At 36.3% G+C, this 18,472-nt stretch overlaps 1 protein-coding gene across 5 annotated transcripts in view; it reads left to right on the top strand.

The window, feature by feature from the left end:
* ZCWPW2 (zinc finger CW-type and PWWP domain containing 2) overlaps positions 1–18,472 on the top strand; it is a 176,962-nt gene that overhangs the window by 2,958 nt on the left and 155,532 nt on the right. The gene's annotated exons all lie outside the window — the stretch shown is intronic.

Genomic DNA, 18,472 nt, shown 5'->3' with positions numbered 1-18,472 from the left:
TTTTTTATTGTTATTATTATACTTTAAGTTTTAGGGTACGTGTGCACAATGTGCAGGTTAGTTACATATGTATACATGTGCCACACAGGTGTGCTGCACCCATTAACTCGTCATTTAGCATTAGGTATATTTCCTAATGCTATCCCTCCCCCCACCCCCCACCCCACAACAGTCCCCAGAGTGTGATGTTCCCCTTCCTGTGTCCATGTGTTCTCATTGTTCAATTCCCATCTATGAGTGAGAACATGCGGTGTTTGGTTTTTTTGTCCTTGCTATAGTTTACTGAGAGTGATGATTTCCAATTTCATCCATGTCCCTACAAAGGACATGAACTCATCATTTTTTATGGCTGCATAGTATTCCATGGCGTATATGTGACACATTTTCTTAATCCAGTCTATCATTGTTGGACATTTGGGTTGGTTCCAAGTCTTTGCTATTGTGAATAGTGCCGCAATGAACATACGTGTGCATGTGTCTTTATAGCAGCATGATTTATAGTCCTTTGGGTGTATACTCAGTAATGGGATGGCTGGGTCAAATGGTATTTCTAGTTCTAGATCCCTGAGGAATCGCCACACTGACTTCCACAAGGGTTGAACTAGTTTACAGTCCCACCAACAGTGTAAAAGTGTTCCTATTTCTCCACATCCTCTCCAGCACCTGTTGTTTCCTGACTTTTTAATGATTGTCATTCTAACTGGTGTGAGATGGTATCTCATTGTGGTTTTGATTTGCATTTCTCTGATGGCCAGTGATGATGAGCATTTTTTCATGTGTCTTTTGTCTGCATAAATGTCTTCTTTTGAGAAGTGTCTGTTCATATCCTTTGCCCACTTTTTGATGGGGCTGTTTGTTTTTTTCTTGTAAATTTGTTTGAGTTCATTGTAGATTCTGGATATTAACCCTTTGTCAGATGAGTAGGTTGTAAAAATTTTCTCCCATTTTGTAGGTTGCCTGTTCAGTCTAATGGTTGTTTCTTTTGCTGTGCAGAAGCTCTTTAGTTTAATGAGATCCCATTTGTCAATTTTGGCTTTTGTTGCCATTGCTTTTGGTGTTTTAGACATGAAGTCCTCGCCCATGCCTATGTCCTGAATGGTAATGCCTAGGTTTTCTTCTAGGGTTTTTATGGTTTTAGGTCTAACATTTAAGTCTTTAATCCATCTTGAATTAATTTTTGTATAAGGTGTAAGGAAGGGATCCAGTTTCAGCTTTCTACATATGGCTAGCCAGTTTTCCCAGCACCATTTATTAAATAGGGAATCCTTTCCCCATTTCTTGTTTTTCTCAGGTTTGTCAAAGATCAGATAGTTGTAGATAAGCGACATTATTTCTGAGGGCTCTGTTCTGTTCCATTGATCTATATCTCTGTTTTGGTACCAGTACCATGCTGTTTTGGTTACTGTAGCCTTGTAGTATAGTTTGAAGTCAGGTAGTGTGATGCCTCCAGCTTTGTTCTTTTGGCTTAGGATTGACTTGGCAGTGAGGGCTCTTTTTTGGTTCCATATGAACTTTAAAGTAGTTTTTTCAAATTCTGTGAAGAAAGTCATTGGTAGCTTGATGGGGATGGCATTGAATCTATAAATTACCTTGGGCAGTATGGCCATTTTCATGATATTGATTCTTCCTACCCATGAGCATGGAATGTTCTTCCATTTGTTTGTATCCTCTTTTATTTCACTGAGCAGTGGTTTGTACTTCTCCTTCAAGAGGTCCTTCACGTCCCTTGTAAGTTGGATTCCTAGGTATTTTATTCTCTTTGAAGCAATTGTGAATGGGAGTTCACTCATGATTTGGCTGTCTGTACAGGAGCACCCAGATTCATAAAGCAAGTCCTGAGTGACCTACAAAGAGACTTAGACTCCCGCACAATAATAATGGGAGACTTTAACACCCCACTGTCAACATTAGACAGATCAACGAGACAGAAAGTTAACAAGGATACCCAGGAATTGAACTCAGCTCTACACCAAGCAGACCTAATAGACATCTACAGAACTCTCCACCCCAAATCAACAGAATATACATTTTTTTAAGCACCACACCACACCTATTCCAAAATTGACCACATAGTTGGAAGTAAAGCTCTCCTCAGCAAATGTAAAAGAACAGAAATTATAACAAACTGTCTCTCAGACCACAGTGCAATCAAACTAGAACTCAGGATTAAGAAACTCACTCAAAACCCCTCAACTACATGGAAACTGAACAACCTGCTCCTGAATGACTACTGGGTACATAATGAAATGAAGGTAGAAATAAAGATGTTCTTTGAAACCAACGAGAAAAAAGACACAAGATACCAGAATCTCTGGGACACATTCAAAGCAGTGTGTGGAGGGAAATTTATAGCACTAAATGCCCACAAGAGAAAGCAGGAAAGATCTAAAATTGACACCCTAACATCACAATTAAAAGAACTAGAGAAGCAAGAGCAAACACATTCAAAAGCTAGCAGAAGGCAAGAAATAACTAAAATCAGAGCAGAACTGAAGGAAATAGAGACCAAAAAAAACCCTTCAACAAATTAATGTCTTTTCATATTCATATCAGCTTCAGTGTCTATTCCATCAGTGTTGTTTCAGAAACTTCTTCCTCTGTTTTCCTCACATATCACATGTCCAGGTTACTATCTTTAGGGTATGAGAATAGTTTTAGTGGCAAGGATAAAAACGATTTCAAGAATACTACCAAAAATGAAACCTGGTATTTGGGCATACACAGTTGTCTTCCCTGTTTTCCCTGTACTTTCTCCCTCTCCCCTCTCCTTTGTCTCCTTACCCCTCCTTTCCCTATATCTCAGATGTATGCATACACACACACACACACACACACACACACACACACACAAAAAAAAAAAAAAAAGAGAGAGAATTATGTATGGCTTACTGTGCATGACTTCTGTTAAACTGTGTGTATCCAAACCTGTGTGTATCTTAAACCGGCAGTCTCTGAACTGGGCAACATACATCCCTTACCCTTAACCTTGAGAGGAACATAAAGGCTTTCCGGGGCGGTTATATAGTTAAGGATAGTTTAAGAGTATTAATTCTCAGGTTGTCAACTTGCATGTATTCATTCCTAAGATTGATCTTCCTCAGAGTGTACTGAAGTAGACATCTTTTTCTCTTTAGCAGTTGTCCCTCTCTCACTGACAAATATAAGTATACCTTATCTGACCTAAATCTTGATAGCGGTGTTTAGAAAGTGAATGACTGTAATGACTGAGTAGTTAACTCTTTTGCAACATTGGTGAGTTACGGTTGCTTTAGAAAATAATTGCTGAAGGACCAAATTGAGTTATCAGTTGATCATTAAAAATTTTTGAAGCATACCCCTATGTGATTTTTGGTATATAACTTATGAGTTCACGCAAATGATTATTGCTAAAACCAGAAATCGTTACACTCGCAAATGTTTGGAATGGAAGAATAAAACATATAAAAATAGAATTAACCCGAATTCTGTTTCTTTCTAGCAATAAGTAATACTTATTTTCGGGTGTATGGCCTAATGAGGGAGGGGGCAGAAGGTCCTGTCCATTTTTTTATGACATGCGTTTCCAATAAAAGCTTTGTATATTTTATAGGCCAGGCACAGTGGCTCATGCCTGTAATCCCAGCACTTTGGGAGGCTGACATGGGCCGATCACCTAAGGTCAGGAGTTAAAGACCAGCCTGGCCAACATGGCAAAACTCCATCTCTACTAAAATACAAAAATTATCCAGACATGGTGGCTCACTCCTGTAGTCCCAGCCACCTGGGGAGGCTCAGGCATGAGAATTGCTTGAACTCAGGAGGCAGAGGCCGCAGTGAACTGAGATTGCACCACTGCACTCCAGCCTGGGTGACAGACCAAGACTCCATCTCAAAAAAAAAAAATCCTTTTTATATTTTATAATAATTATAATTTGTTATATGTTTCATAGTCATCAAAAGTGTTCTAGTAATTTAATGAGGACAAAGTATTAGAACTTATGTTCTTGGAAATTTTAAAATTTACTTTTTTTGTTGTAGGGAAGTATGATAGGGTGATCAATTTAAAATATTTTGAAACACTAAAATATATTATGTTGGGATAAGCTAATGTGGAGGAAGTGAGATAGAAATATGAATTCAAGGAAAAGAGGCATGATATCAAGTTCCCAGCTGCTAAAGGAGAACTTGTTCATGTAATTTTCAAAAAGATGCATGATGGTAGATTTTAAATTACCATGGCATTTACATTTCATTTATAAAAGAAATTATGACTTTGACTCCAGCAGAAAGCTGTGTCCTAGACATACAATCTGTGCTTCACTAAGAACTTTTTGACTTAAAAATGTTTGCATTCAATAGGAATTGTTTGCTGACAGAGCTTTTTTTTTTTTTTTTAAAATAAAACATGAGTGCCATAATTGTCTGCACAATGATAAAATGCAGTGATTTTTCTGGCAGAAACATGGTGAAGAAAAATTAATGGTCCTAGAAAGCCTTTGACATGAAGAATCATAGGGAGAAGAAATGTGAGACCAACCAACAAGAGAACAGAAACAGAGGAGGTTGGTAGATTGTAAGAGAAGCCTCAGTAGAGGGAATCCTATACTTCTTATTAAATGAAGTAAGAGAAACCCTCCTCTGAGGCTTTGCAATTATACTCTTTTGCTATTTGAGATACGAATTTGTTCATTTATTCAATATTTGACAAATTATTGAGCACCTATCATGTGCCAGACACTGTTTTAGGCACTGGGATGAAATAGGCAAAATGGCTTTTTTAAGGTAAAACGTCTTAGAGAAGCCAGTCACATTGACAAAGAGCTGTGTGAAATTTAACAACATGATAAGAAATTCCCTTTCATGGGGATATCACCACCGATCCCACAGAGATCCAAACTATCATCAGAGAATACTATGAACACCTTTACGCAAATAAACTAGAAAATCTAGAAGAAATGGATAAATTCTTGGACATATACACCTTCCCAAGACTAAACCAGGAAGAAGTTGAATCCCTGAATAGACCAATAACAGGCTCTGAAATTGAGGCAATAAAGAGTCTACCAATGAAAAAAAAGTCTAGGACCAGACGGATTCACAGCTGAATTCTACCAGAGGTACAAAGAGTAGCTGGTACCATTTCTTCTGAAACTATTCCAATGAATAGAAAAAGAGGGACTCCTCCCTAACTCATTTTATGAGGCCAGCATCATCGTGATACCAAAGCGTGGCCCAGACACAACAAAAAGAGAGAATTTTAGACCAATATCCCTGATGAACATCGATGCAAAAATCCTCAATAAAATACTGGCAAACCGAATCCAGCAGCACATCAAAAAGCTTATCCACCATGATCAAGTGGGCTTCATCCCTAGGATGCAAGGCTGGTTCAACATACGAAAATCAATAAACATAATCCAGCATATAAACAGAACCAAAGACAAAAACCACATGATTATCTCAATAGATGCAGAAAAGGCCTTCGACAAAATTCAATAACCCTTCATGCTAAAAACTCTCAATAAATTAGGTATTGATAGGACGTATCTCAAAATAATAAGAGCTATTTATGACAAACACACAACCATACTGAATGGGCAAAAACTGGAAGCATTCCCTTTGAAAACTGGCACAAGACAGGGATGCCTCTCTCACCACTCCTATTCAACATAGTGTTGGAAGTTCTGGCCGGGGCAATCAGGCAGGAGAAAGAAATAAAGGGTATTCAATTAGGAAAAGAGGAAGTCAAATTGTCCCTGTTTGCAGATGACATGATTGTATACTTAGAAAACCCCATAATCTCAGGCCAAAATCTCCTTAAGCTGATAAGCAACTTCAGGAAAGTCTCAGGATACAAAATCAATGTGCAAAAATCACAAGCATTCTTACACACCAATAACAGACAAATAGCCAAATCATGAGTGAACTCCCATTCACAATTGCTTCAAAGAGAATAAAATACCTAGGAATCCAACTTACAAGGAATGTGAAGGACCTCTTCAAGGAGAATTACAAACCACTGCTCAATGAAATAAAAGAGGACACAAACAAATGGAAGAACATTCCATGCTCATGGATAGGAAGAATCAATATTGTGAAAATGGCTATACTGCCCAAGGTAATTTATAGATTCAATGTCATCCCCATCAAGCTACTAATGACTTTCTTCACAGAATTGGAAAAAACTACTTTAAAGTTCATATGGAACCAAGAAAGAGCCCACATTGCCAAGTCAATCCTAAGCCAAAAGAACAAAGCTGGAGGCATCACACTACCTGACTTCAAACTATACTACAAGGCAACAGTAACCAAAACAGCATGGTACTGGTACCAAAACAGAGATGTAGACCAATGGAACAGAACAGAGCCCTCAGAAATAATACCACACATCTGCAACCATCTGATCTTTGACAAACCTGAGAAAAACAAGCAATGGGGAAAGGATTCCCTATTTAATAAGTGGTGCTGGGAAAACTGGCTAGCCATATGTAAAAGCTGAAACTGGATCCCTTCCTTACACCTTATACAAAAATTAATTCAAGATGGATCAAAGATTTAAATGTCAGTCCTAAAACCATAAAAACCCTAGAAGAAAACCTAGGCAATACCATTCAGGACATAGGCACGGGCAAGGACTTCATGTCTAAAACACCAAAAGCAATGGCAACAAAAGCCAGAATTGACAAATGGGATCTCATTAAACTAAAGAGCTTCTGCACAGCAAAAGAAACTACCATCAGAGTGAATGGGAGAAACCTACAGAATGGGAGAAAATTTTTGCAATCTACTCATCTGACAAAGGGCTAATATCCAGAATTGACAAAGAACTTAAACAAATTTACAAGAAAAAATGAAACAACCCCATCAAAAAGTGGGCGAAGGATATGAACAGACACTTCTCAGAAGGAGACATTTATGCAGCCAAAAGACACATGGAAAAATGCTCATCATCACTGGCCATCAGAGAAATGCAAATCAAAACCACAATGAGATACCATCTCACACCAGTTAGAATGGCAATCATTAAAAAGTCAGGAAACAACAGGTGCTGGAGAGGATGTGGAGAAAAAGGAACACTTTTACACTGTTGGTGGGACTGTAAACTAGTTCAACCACTGTGGAAGACAGTGTGGCAATTCCTCAAGGATCTAGAAGTAGAAATACTATGTGACCCAGCCATACCATTACTGGGTATATACCCAAAGGATTATAAATCACGCTAGTATAAAGACACATGCACACGTATGTTTATTGCGGCACTATTCACAATAGCAAAGACTTGGAACTAACCCAAATGCCCATCAATGGTAGACTGGATGAAGAAAATGTGTCACATATACACCATGGAATACTATGCAGCCATAAAAAATGATGAGTTCATGTCCTTTGTAGGGACATGGATGAAGCTGGAAACCATCATTCTCAGCAAACTATGGCAAGGACAGAAAACCAAACACCACATGTTCTCACTCATAGGTGGGAATTGAACAATAAGAACACTTGGACACAGGGTAGGGAACACTACACACGAGGGCCTGTCGTGGGGTGGGAGAAGGGGGGAAGGATAGCATTAGGAGATATACCTAATGTAAATGACGAGTTAATGGGTGTAGCACACCAACATGGCATATGTATACATATGTAACAAACCTGCACATTGTGCACATGTACCCTAGAACTTAAAAGTATAATTGAAAAAAAAGAAAAAAATAAATTCCCTTTCATTTATTTTTTGCCAATAGTTTCTATATGTGTCTATAAAGAAAAAAGAATCATTTTTTTCCTACTTAAAATGGGAAGAGAAGAATAAATAATTCTGTTTTGAGGCTTTCATTTACATTATAAAAACCAGGAAGACTAAGCAATTATTCAGAGGAGAGCCATTTTATAAAGCTACAAATAAATAATAATGAAAGGATGACATTAAAGTTCATTAAGATCTATAGAAGGAAGTTAAGCTACATTTTTCAAATAGATTACGTAGCAAAGGAGAAGGAAAACGTCCAAACTCACAACTCACACAATACAGAAGTGAAATTTTTGATTTGGTGTGATGGTTAATTTTATGTGTCAACTTGAATGTGTGCCGTGGGCTGCCCATGTATTTGGTTGAACATTATTTTTGGGATGTCTTTGAGTGTCTCTAGATAAGATTAACATTTGAATAGTAGATGGAGTAAAGCAGATTGCTCTCCACATTGTGAGTGGGCAGCATCATCCAATCCACTGAGGGCCTGACTAGAACCAAAGGTAGACAAAGGGAGAATTCATGCTCTCTCTGCTTGAATATTTGAGCTGGGACATAAGTTTTCTGCCTGTGGACTAGAATTTATAGCATTGGCTCTTCTGTTTTGCAAGCCTTTGGACTTATACTGAATTATACCATTGACTCTCCTCGTTCTCTAGCTTATATATGACAGATCATGGGAGTTTACCTCCATAATTGCGTAAGCCAATTATATATATATAAAATATATAGTTGGTATATTATATATATATTTATATATATATCCATACATATATATCTGTGCATCCTGTTGGTTCTGTTTCTCTACAGAACCCTGACTAGTATACTTTGTAGTAATTACAAAATTAGATATGGTTTTCTAGAGTAAAAATAAAGACTTTGAATTGCCTATGAATCAGTACTCAAGTGATTCTTAAGTCTCCCTCAAAAATGTGTTATTTATTCACTGAAATTACCTTATTAATTATTTACTCTTGATAGTCATTCTATATCATTCTCTTTTGGCTTTAGTAATCCCTTCCCTCATCCCACAGTCAAATCTGTTCACCTAGTTTTATGGGTTTTACTCCTTAGCTGTCTGAACTATTGCAGTAGTTTTCGTTTAAAAATTTTTTTCTTCCAACACATTCTTTATATTCATTTCAAAGTGATCTTTAAAAACTGTAATGTTATCATTATACTTCTCTTAAATTCCTGAAATGACTCCTTAACATTTTTTAAAAGGACCTTCTTAATATAGCCGAGCCTCTTTCTCCACCAGCTCTTATAAATACTGCTAGCGTAGGCACTGAAATTGGATATCTTTACACACTTACAAGATTTTCATTCAAGTGACTCTGATTATTCTTTTACAGTATTTAATGTCTTAGATTATCATTGATATTATAAAAATAATTGTCAAATTCTCAGAGAATTGGGGAACCCCAGGAAAATTCTCTAACATCAGTTTGAAAATTATGGATCTGGTTCTCACATGTTTGTCCTAGATGAAAACATATTTTCAAGGGAATCTTATATGTCTGGATAAGGAATTTTACTAGAATACATTGAGTCTTAAATTTATCTGGAATATGTACCAATAAAGCATCATCACTTTTTCAACATCAAGTGTTGTGTAGTAGAATTCAAAGTGACACATTCCCTTTGTACTCAAAATAGGAAGGTTTTTCTCCATAGACCATCCAAAACTAAGAATTCTCAATGTTCTCTGAAATCTTTGTAATAGATTAGATTGCTATCTGAATATTATGGTCAGAAGTTGGAGGAAGAATTTATATCTCCTTTTACCCCCCCAACAATCCTTTTTCTGAAATAATTCAAATTTTCTGTTTGAAAAGTGTTTTGTTTTCCTAACAATTTAATTTATTTATTGTCTGAAGTGAGATAATATGTACAAATACCTGTGCTAGATAACAGGTTTAAAGATCAGAGAAAAGACGGAAAACTATTACTTCGCAGAAATACTTAACTGTACATTGAGAAAGTCATTGATATGTTGAATCTAGTAACCGAGGTGATGGCTCAAAATTAAGTAATTGAGTTTTAGAAGCCAGATTATCCTTTCCTTGTATTTTTAAGTTTGATTCTTAATACTATATTGGATGAAAGTGGAAATGGTCAGATCTGCCACCCAAATTGTTGTGTATTTTAAATTCAGGATTTATTAGTAACAGAAATATGATTTAAAATTATTTGTAACATTTACATTTGTGAAAAATATAACTGCTTTTTGACAATAAGTATTGTATTCATTAAGTTTGAACATTTTTCTATTTTGGTCAATATTTTCTTATGAAGATACAAAACACAGTATAAAGAGTCTAAGACAATTAAAATTTGTTCTATGCAATGAAGCAGAAGACAACTAGGATTTTCTAGTAGAGCTAACTTACTTGACAAAAATATGCATGAGAGTGTCTTTAATTTCATGGGTAAAAATAATAGCTTGAGTTAAAGAAAAGAGAAAAAGGCCTAGAGAAAAATATGCATCTCGACATTAAATGAATTTTCAGAATACTTCGTAATCCTTACTTTGTAAAGATAAATTAGCAACAAAAAAAGTTTGAAAGTTTATAAATGATTTTCATCCTTACAAAAACTGTAGAATAAGTTATTCATTGTTCTTTTAGGAGAGAAAAAACTATAGCGCAATCAGGAAATTTTCAACTATAAAATGTAGTATTAGGCGTATTTATGAGATATGTTCATGAAACATTCCCTTATGTAAGAGGTAATTAAAGATAGTGTCTTTTTTTCCCCCTACACATCATAGATTATGATCATCCCATCTTCTCTTGGCTAAACTTTTGAAAACTTAAATATTGATTATAATTCATAATTTCATTTGGTCACTTCTCATGTTTTAATAAGAAATTTTAGAAAAAATTAGAAATCATTGAAATTTATTTGTTTTGCTAACAGGATGATATGTTTAAAACCAAATATATCAGTAATTACATTAAATGTAAGTAGACTACTCAAAACAAAGATGTCACTTTGGATTAAGAAAAATCATTGTGTACTGATTATAAGAGATACATGGGAAAGAGTGAAGGAACAGAAAATATTAATAATGCATACATTAAAGTAGCTTGGTATAATTATAGTAAGATGAAACAAAGGAGACTTTCAGGAAAAAAAGTATTACTTCCACCAGAAGATAAAACAATTCTGCCCGGGCGCGGTGGCTCACGCCTGTAATTCCAGCACTTTGGGAGGCAGAGGCAGGTGGGTCATGAGATTAGAAGATCGAGACCATCCTGGCTAACATGGTGAAACCCCGTCTCTACTAAAAATACACACACACACACAAAAATAGCCAGGCATGGTGGCGGGTGCCTGTAGTCCCAGCTACTTGGGAGGCTGAAGCAGGAGAATGGCATCAACCCAGGAGGCGGAGCTTGCAGTGAGCCGAGATTGCGTCACTGCACTCCAGCCTGGGCAACAGAGTGAGACTCTGTCTGAAAAAAAAAAAAAAAAAAAATTCTGTTTGTATGCATCTAAAGAAACAGCCTCATAAGAAATGAAGTAAAAATTGATGAAACCAAGGGGCAAATCTAAAAGTAGATTTTAATATACATCCCTCAGTAATGATAGAATTAAACAGGAAAATAATGCATTAAGAAAAGAGATAACTGGATTTAAAATGATTTACATCACAGCCACTAGGATGGCTATTATCAAAAAAACAAAAACAAAAACAGAAAATAACTATCCCAAAACTCATATGGCATGTCAAGGGACCTTGAAAAGAAAAAAAAGCAGGAAGACTCATACATTCTTATTTCAAAAATTACTACCAAGCTACATTAATCAAAACAGTATGGTACTGGCATAAAGATAGACATATAGACCAATAGAATTAGAATAAATGGCCCAGGAAACTTATTTATGTTTCATATGCACCTACACACATAGCCCAAACGTAATTTTAGGCTATATGTGTTAGACACATATGAAACATAAATAAATTTTGTGTTTAGGCTTGGGTCCCATCCTCAAGATGTATTTTTATGTATATACAGATATTCTAAAATCAAAAAAAAGGTCAGAAATCGGAAATGCTCTGGTCTCAAGAATTTCAAATAAGGGATATTCAACTAGTACTGGCATAAAGACAGACACACAGACCAATGGAACAGAATGGAGAGCCCAGAAATAAGCCTACACACTATGATAAAATTATCTTCAACAGAGTTGCCAGAACTACATAATAGGTAAAGGATAGTCTCTTTCAACAAGTAGTCTTGAGAAAACTGGATATTCACATGCGAAAGAATGAAATTGGACCTTTATCTTACACCATACACAAAAATTGACTCAAAATAGATTAAATGAAGCATATGAAAAATATAAGGAATTAAACTATAAAACTCTAGAAGAAAATGTAGGGGAAGAGCTTCATAGTATTGGTCTTGGTGATGATTTCTTGGATATGACACCAAAAGCACAGGAATAAAAGCAAAAATAAACCAGTGGGACTATATCAAACTAAAAAGTATCTTCACAGCAAAAGAAACAACAGAATGAAAAGGAAACCTATAGAATGGAAGAAAATATTTGCAAACCATGCATCTGATAGGGGATTAATATCAAGAATATATAAAAAATTCATACAATAGCAACAAAAACCTGATTAAAAATGGCAAAGGACTTGATTAGACATTTTTCTAAAGAAGATATACAGATGGCAAGGTTATATGAAAAGATACTCAACATCACTAATCATCAGGGAAATGTAAATCAAAAACAATGAGCTGCACCCTTATACCTGTTAGGATGGCTATAATTTTTTTTAAAGGCAGAAAGTAAGTGTTGGTGAGGATGTGGAGAAATTGGCATCCTTGTGCTCTCTTGGTGGGAATGTAAAATGGTGCAGCTGCTGTGGAAAATGTTATAGAGGTTTCCCCCAAATTAAAAGTGGAACTGCCTTGTAATCCAGCAATCCTACTTCAAAGGTATTTATCCAAAAGAATTAAAAAGAAGATCTGGAAGAGATATCTACATTCTCGTGTTCATTGCAGTCACTCACAGTGACCAAAAGGTGGATACAAACTAAATGTCCATAAGCAGATAAATGGATAAAGAAAATGTGGTGTATACATGGAATGGAATATCCTTCAGCCTTAAAAAAGTTTCGGTTATATAAGATGAAAATGTTCTTAAGATCCGTTGTTCAACAATGTGAATATAGTTGACAATACTGTACACTTAAAATTTTTAAAGAATAGGTTTCATATTATATTATTAAAAATAGTTCAATAGAAGCCACAGAATGGGAGATATTATCCAGAATCTACAAGGAACTTAAGTGTACAAACAAAAAACAACCCCATTAAAAAATGTGTAAAGGGCATGAACAGACACTTTTCAAAAGAAGACATACATGCGGCCAACAAGCATATGAGAAAATGTTCAATATCATCATTACAGAAGTGCAAATCAAATCCACAATGAGATACAATCTCCCACCAGTCAGAATGGCTATCACTAAAAGGTAAAAAAATGACAGATGCTGGCGAGGTTGTGGAGAAAAGAGAACACTTATATACTGCTGATGGGAGTGTAAATTAATTCAACCATTGTGGAAAGTAGTGTGGCAGTTCCTCAAAGAACTGAAAATAGAACTACTATTTAACCTAGCAATCCGATTTCATACCCAAAGAATTATAAATTGTTCTATTATAAAGACACATGCATGTGTATGTTGAACGCTATTCAGAGTAGCAAAGACAATGAATCAGCCTAAATGCCCTTAAGTAGTAGTATGGATAAAGAAAATGTGGTACATATACACCATGGAATACTTTGCAGTCATAAAAAAGAATGAGATGACATCCTTTGCAGGAACATGGATGGAGCTGGAGGCCATTATCCTTAGCAACTAACACAGGAACAGAAAACCAAATACCACATGTTCTCAGTTATAAGTAGGAGATAAATGATGAGACCACATGGACAGAAAGGAGAACAGACACTGGGGCCTATTTGGCGGGGAGGGTGGGAGGGAGAGGTTCAGGAAAAAAAACAAAACAAAGCTGTTGGGTACTATGCTTAGTACCCAGCTGAGGAAATAATCTGTACACCAAACTCCTGAGTCACGAGTTTCCCTGTCTAACATGTACCCCTGAACCTAAAATAAAATACTTTTTTAAAAAAAGAATAACAAAATAACTGATATCCAGAATATACAAAACTTTATTTAATAATAACGCAATGACAACCAAGTAGAAAAATGGTCAAGAGACTTGAACAAGTACTTTACCAAAGAGGATTTCCCAGTGGCCAATAAAAAAGAAAAGAAAAAGTACTCAGTTTTTCTTATAATAGCACTGGGCTTATTCTCATTCTTGGCAGATTGTTTCTACGCTTTGAATGAACATATTAATATTAACCATATCTTTTATTTTTTATATTCTGATGCTTTGACATTCTGGTGTTTTGCTGACCCTAGAAGCACAGCCCCTCTCAGTGTTTGCTCATTTGTAGAGATAGTAAACCACTGGCCTTGGAATGTACTTTTCAAATGCAGACCAACCAATCCAGAGCCCACACCCCAACCACCTCCTTTATCAAGCTCTCACTCTCCATACCACTATTTACCTGTGCTAATCACCCCAGAGATAGGTACCAGAAAACTAGGGTCAGCTCTTATGTCCCAGAGATTCCTGAAATCATTCAAACTAGCCAATCTTAAACCTTATGGCTTGCCTTTCCCACTCCTTCTCATAGAAACCACAATTAAACTTCTTGCTCACAGTCCTCCCTCTCCCTCTGCCTCCTGACTGATCCTAGTCCTTCCTCAGCTAGCCCTCTGTGGTGGTGCACACTCCCTCCTTTTGTGAATAATAAACTGTCTTTTCACAATGGCAATTATCTTGTGATCTGTCAGCCTTACTCTATCTCACACTTCCTGTTAATATCCTATATTTTAAATATAGTCTTCCTATAATCCATACTGTCCTAATCCATATTCAGTTAGTCATCTGTTAAATGTAAGTAGAATCACAGTAAGATCACTACACACCAGAATGGCTAAAATGAAAAAGACTGATAGTATCAAGTAATAGCAAAAAATGTGGAATGACAGAAACTTTTATATATTCTTCATGGGAGTATAAGCTGGTACAACCACTTTGGAAAGTAGTTGACATTATCTATTATGTATGACCCAGCAATTCCATTTATAGGTATATATCCAACTGTTAAGTATGCACATTGCACCAAAAGACATAGACATATATAAAAACATTCTTTTTTTTTTTACATCATATTTTCTTTATTTCCTCATTGGCTGGTGGGCATTTATACCCATTCCATATTTTTACATTGCAAATTGTGCTGCTATAAACATACGTGTGTAAGTGCCTTTTTCATACAATGACTTTTTTTTCCTCTGGGTAGATACCCAGTAGTGGGATTGCTGGATCAAATGGTAGTTCTTCTTTTAGTTTAATCTCCACACTGTTTTTCATGCTGATTGTATTACTTTACATTCCTACCAACAGTGTAAAGTATTCCCTTTTCACCACATCCATGCTAACATATATTATTTTTTAATTTTTAAATTATGGCCATTCCTTTTTTTTTTATTATACTTTAAGTTTTAGGGTACATGTGCACAACATGCAGGTTACTTACATATGTATACACATGCCATGTTGGCATGCTGCACCCATTAACTCGTCATTTAACATTAGGTATATCTCCTAATGCTATCCCTCCCCCCTCTCCCAACCCCACAACAGTCCCCAGTGTGTGATGTTCCACTTCCTGTGTCCATGTGTTCTCATTGTTCAATTCCTACCTATGAGTGAGAACATGTGGCGTTCAGTTTTTTTGTCCTTGCGATAGTTTGCTGAGAATGATGGTTTCCAGCTTCATCCATGTCCCTACAAGGAGCGTGAAGTTATCATTTTTTATGGCTGCATAGTATTCCATGGTGTATATGTGACACATTTTCTTAATCCAGTCTATCATTGTTGGACATTTGGGTTGGTTCCAAGTCTTTGCTATTGTGAATAGTGCCGCAATAAACATATGTGTGCATGTGTCTTTATAGCAGCATGATTTATAATCCTTTGGGTATATACCCAGTAATGGGATGGCTGAGTCAAATGGTATTTCTAGTTCCAGATCCCTGAGGAATCACCACACTGACTTCCACAACAGTTGAACTGGTTTACAGTCCCACTAACACTGTAAAAGTGTTCCTATTTCTCCACATCCTCTCCAACACCTATTGTTTCCTGACTTTTAATGATCACCATTCTAACTGGTGTGAGATGGTATCTCATTGTGGTTTTGATTTGCATTTCTCTGATGGTCAGTGATGATGAGCATTTTTTCATGTGTCTTTTGGCTGCATAAATGTCTTCTTTCAAGAAGTGTCTGTTCATATCCTTTGCCCACTTTTTGATGGGGTTGTTTGTTTTTTTCTTGTAAATTTGTTTGAGTTCATTGTAGATTCTGGATATTAGCCATTTGTCAGATGAGTAGATTGCAAACATTTTTCTCCCATTCTGTAGGTTGCCTGTTCACTCTGATGGTAGTTTCTTTTGCTGTGCAGAGGCTCTTTAGTTTAATTAGATCCCGTTTGTCAATTTTGGCTTTTGTTGCCATTGCTTTTGGTGTTTTAGACATGAAGTCCTTGCCCATACCTATGTCCTGAATGGTATTGCCTAGGTTTTCTTCTAGGATTTTTATGGTTTTATGTCTAACATTTAAGTCTTTAATCTATCTGGAATTAATTTTTGTATAAGGTATAAGGAAGGGATCCAGTTTCAGCTTTCTACATATAGCTAGCCAGTTTTCCCAGCACCATTTATTAAATAGGGAATCCTTTCCCCATTTCTTGTTTTTGTCAGGTTTGTCAAAGATCAGATGATTGTAGATATGCAGCATTATTTCTGAGGGCTCTGTTCTTTTCCATTGGTCTATATCTCTGTTTTGGTACCAGTACCATGCTGTTTTGGTTACTGTAGCCTTGTAGTATAGTTTGAAGTCAGGTAGTGTGATGCCTCCAGCTTTGTTCTTTTGGCTTAGGATTGACTTGGTGATGTGGGCTCTTTTTTGGTTCCGTATGAACTTTAAAGTAGTTTTTTCCAATTCTGTGAAGAAAGTCATTGGTAGCTTGATGGGGATGGCATTGAATCTATAAATTACCTTGGGCAGTATGGCCGTTTTCACGATATTGATTCTTCCTACCCATGAGCATGGAATGTTCTTCCATTTGTTTGTATCCTCTTTTATTTCACTGAGCAGTGGTTTGTAGTTTTCCTTGAACAGGTCCTTCATCTCCCTTGTAAGTTGGATTCCTAGGTATTTTATTCTCTTTGAAGCAATTGTGAATGGGAGTTCACTCATGATTTGGCTCTCTGTTTGTCTGTTATTGGTGTATAAGAATGCTTGTGATTTTTACACATTGATTTTGTGTCCTGAGACTTTGCTGAAGTTGCCTATCAGCTTAAGGAGATTTTGGGCTGAGACGATGGGGTTTTCTAGATATACAATCATGTCATCTGCAAACAGGGACAATTTGACTTCCTCTTTTCCTAATTGAATACCCTTTATTTCCTTCTCCTGCCTGATTACCCTGGCCAGAACTTCCAACACTATGTTGAATAGGAGTGGTGAGAGAGGGCATCCCTGTCTTGTGCCAGTTTTCAAGGGGAATGCTTCCAGTTTTTGCCCATTCAGTATGATATTGGCTGTGGGTTTGTCATAGATAGCTCTTAATTATTTTGAGATACGTCCCATCAATACCTAATTTATTGAGAGTTTTTAGCATGAAGAGTTGTTGAATTTTGTCAAAGGCCTTTTCTGCATCTATTGAGATAATCATGTGGTTTTTGTCGTTGGTTCTGTTTATATGCTGGATTATGTTTATTGATTTTCGTATGTTGAACCAGCCTTGCATCCTAGGGATGAAGCCCACTTGATCATGGTGGATAAGCTTTTTGATGTGCTGCTGGATTCGGTTTGCCAGTATTTTACTGAGGATTTTTGCATCAATGTTCATCAGGGATATTGGTCTAAAATTCTCTTTTTTGGTTGTGTCTCTTCCAGGCTTTGGTATCAGGATAATGCTGGCCTCATAAAATGAGTTAGGCAGGATTCCCTCTTTTTCTATTCATTGGAATAGTTTCAGAAGGAATGGTACCAGCTCCTCCTTGTATCTCTGGTAGAATTCGGCTGTGAATCCATCTGGTCCTGGACTTTTTTTGGTTGGTAAGCTATTAATTATTGCCTCAATTTCAGAGCCTGTTATTGGTCTATTCAGGGATTCAACTTCTTACTGATTTAGTTTTGGGAGGGTGAATGTGTCGAAGAATTTATCCATTTCTTCTAGGTTTTCTAGTTCATTTGCATAGAGGTGTTTATAGTATTCTCTGATGGTAGTTTGTATTTTTGTGGGATCAGTGGTCATACCCCCTTTAACATTGTTTATTGTTTCTATTTGATTCTTCTCTCTTTTCTTCTTTATTAGTCTTGCTAGCAGTCTATCAATTTTGTTCATCTTTTCAAAAAACTAGCTCCTGGATTCATTGATTTTTTGAAGGGTTTTTTGTGTCTCTCTTTCCTTCAGTTCTGCCCTGATCTTAGTTATTTCTTGCCTTCTGCTAGCTTTTGAATGTGTTTGCTCTTGCTTCTCTAGTTCTTTTAATTGTGATGTTAGGGTGTCAATTTTAGATCTTTCCTCCTTTCTCTTGTGGGCATTTAGTGCAATAAATTTCCCTCTGCACA

This window comes from Pongo abelii, chromosome 2 (genome assembly GCF_028885655.2).
Source record: "Pongo abelii isolate AG06213 chromosome 2, NHGRI_mPonAbe1-v2.0_pri, whole genome shotgun sequence".
NCBI classification, from domain to species: Eukaryota; Metazoa; Chordata; class Mammalia; order Primates; family Hominidae; genus Pongo; species Pongo abelii.
Note: the sequence above shows the minus strand (reverse complement) of the source record. Positions and strands in the feature narration are given on the sequence as shown.